The sequence below is a fragment of the Equus asinus genome, chromosome 10 (genome assembly GCF_041296235.1).
Source record: "Equus asinus isolate D_3611 breed Donkey chromosome 10, EquAss-T2T_v2, whole genome shotgun sequence".
Lineage (NCBI taxonomy): Eukaryota > Metazoa > Chordata > Mammalia > Perissodactyla > Equidae > Equus > Equus asinus.
Window position 1 is genome coordinate 38,572,289 of NC_091799.1, and position 2,903 is coordinate 38,575,191.

At 44.3% G+C, this 2,903-nt stretch overlaps 1 pseudogene; it reads right to left on the reverse strand.

Annotated features, from left to right (window-relative positions):
• Positions 1-1,254: 1,254 nt before the first annotated feature.
• Positions 1,255-2,485, reverse strand: LOC106830502 (olfactory receptor 13C7-like; annotated as a pseudogene).
• Between the last annotated feature and the right edge of the window lie 418 nt (positions 2,486-2,903).

Consider the following 2,903-nt stretch of genomic DNA (forward strand, 5'->3'; position numbering starts at 1 on the left):
AAATTCTTTGATTTACTTTCCTTGGGAGTCAATGTGCAGGACACATCTGAGAAGGACACATCAGTAACACACACAGAGTTCACACATCCATGCCAAGATTGATGGCTGTTCTCTTTCGTAGGTTGTGTTTCCCAGGAAGTTGACCCTGATGGGGAGATTTTCACTCAGGATGTTTACTGGGGAGTGCTCTTTTTTCTTTTCTTTTTTTTTATTTCAGTAACATTGGACTATAACATTATATAGCTTTCAGATGTACGTCGTAATATATGTCGAATTCTGTGTAGATTACATCATGTTCATCACCCAAAAACTAATTATAGTCCATCGCCACACGTGAACCTAATCACCCCTTTTGCCCTCCCCCCTCCCCCCTTCCCTATGGTAACCACCAATCCAATCTCTGTTGCTGTGTGTTTGTTTGTTGTTGTTTTTATCTTCTACTTATGAATGAGATCATATGGTATTTGACTTTCTCCCAGATTTATTTTGCTTAGCATAATACCCTCAAGGTCCATCCATGTTGTCACAAATGGCTGGATTTCGTCATTTCTTATGGCTGAGTAGTATTCCATTGTGTATAAATACCACATCTTCTTTATCCGTTCGTCCCCTGATGGGCACCTAGGTTGCTTCCAAATCTTGGATATTGTGAATAATCCTGCAATGAACATAGGGATGCATGGATCTTTATGCATTTATGTTTTCAAGTTTTTTGGATAAATACCCAGCAGTGGAATAGCTGGATCATATGGTAGATCTATTCTTAATTTTCTGAGGATAATCCATACTACTTTTCACGGGGAGTGCTCTTAAGATCAACAGTTGTTGGGTGGAGGCAAAGGAAGCTCTCAAGCTGGGATGGCCCTTTAGAAATCTCCCCATTTGAAGCAAGGAGGATCAAGTCTTTATATTGACACTGACTAATCATTGGAAGTAGGCTACCTCTGAGAAGGGTGTATGACTTTGAGTGATGTAACTCTCTTGGGCCAAGGGTAAGCCAGCAGAGGGATTCAGCTGAATGCTGTCAGCTACCAATACTCCCAGGAGCTGGGGTAACAAGACCTTCAACCCTAGGTGGGGTGGGGTGGTCTGGACAGTACATTCAACACAGCCTCCACCACACACTCTTAGCCAATACTTCTTAAAGTTTAACATGCATATAAATCATCTGAGGAATCTTGTTCAAATGAATGTTCCAATTTGGTAGGTCTTGAATGGGCCCCAAGATTCTGCATATCTAATAAGCTCCTAGGTGATGCTGACACTGCTGATCTATGGACTAATCTGTGAGTAGCATGGCTCTAACTCAATTTGCTCCTCATAAACCAGTACTTTGAATTGAAATTCTCAAGTTAATCAGAGTGTGTGGGTCATGGGACATATCCCACCATCACTGGGTGAAGCATTTCTGAGCCACCAGGTTCCTCATAGCAGTATTAACATCCTTGTTCCTCAGACTATAATAGATGATGGGGCTGAGTTGGGGGTCAGCACTCCATAGATGAGGGAGATGAGTTTGTCTGAAAGGTCCTGTTTGTCTGCCCCCAGGAGGTCCTTTGATTTGGGCTTCTCATACATGAATAGGATGGTTCCATAGAAAATGAGCTCCATGGTGAGGTAGGCAGAGCAGGTGGAGTTGGCCTTTCGCTGTCCCTCAGCTGAGAGAATCCTCAGGATGGTGGTGAGGATGAAGATGTAGGAGACAAAGATGAACAGGACTGGGACCCCCAGGAAGATCACATTGGCCACCCCCATGCTAATCACATTGATGGAGATGTCAGCGCAGGCCAACTTCAGAACTGCTAGGATCTCACAGGTGAAGTGGTTGATGACATTGTCCCCAGAGAAGGGCAATTGCACTGCAAGAGAGATCTGCACCAGGGAGTTGGCTCCCCCAGCTACCCAGGAGCTGGCAGCTGTGGGCACATAGGCAGCCTTGCTCATGACCACAGGTTATCCACGGGGGTTGCCGATGGCCACATAGTGATCAAATGCCATCATGCTCAGGAGCACACACTTTGTAGATCCTGTGGCAAAGGAGGGAAACATCTTCACAGCACAGGCTGAGAAGGAGATAGTTTTCCTGGGGGTCAGGAGGCTGTCGAGAATAAGGGGGACCAAGGAGGTTGTGTAACAGATGTCTAGGAAGGAGAGGTTCCCCAGGAATAAGTATATAGGAGTGTGCAGGTGGAAGTCAAGGATAGTCACCAGGATGAGGAGTCTGTTGCCCAGCAGGGTCACCAGGTACATTGACAGAATGAGCACAAAGAATATTTTCTCTAATTTTGGATGGGCCGAGAGGCCCAGCAAGACAAATTTCTGTCACAGGAGATTGGTTGGACACTTCCATCTCAAACTTTCTCTTCCATCCCTAGAATATTGGAGGCTGGTATTACATATTTATTTTTTAATGGCTTGCTTGGGTCAGTATGCGGGGATCACAGTATGATGTCCCTAAAATTGTAAATAAACTCATCCTATGGAATTCAATTATAAAGCCAAGTTATCTAAAGCGAGGCTGTGTATCAATCTAAAGCATGAAGAGCAGACATGGGAAATCTAATGAAGTAATAAAACGAGAGATATTTCTAAGCACTGATATTAATATACCTGAGGCAAAATTGTATGTCTTCATAAGCTGTGTGTCTCCAGCACTTTCCAAGGAAGCAGGGGCCTCTGAGTAACTCTGTCTCTGTCATCTAATTGGGGATCTCAGGCTATCACAGCTCAGTGACCCTGACCATTGAGGTCATGTGACCCATTACTGTGGATCTAGCTCCTCCTTGCCCAGCAAGTGTCTATCATAGTTCGACCTCCCACACGATCTTATAGGGAAAGAATGTGCTGGCTTGAAAACATAAAGTATCTTTTCTAACAATGTTGCTTCTTACACAGTATCTGCT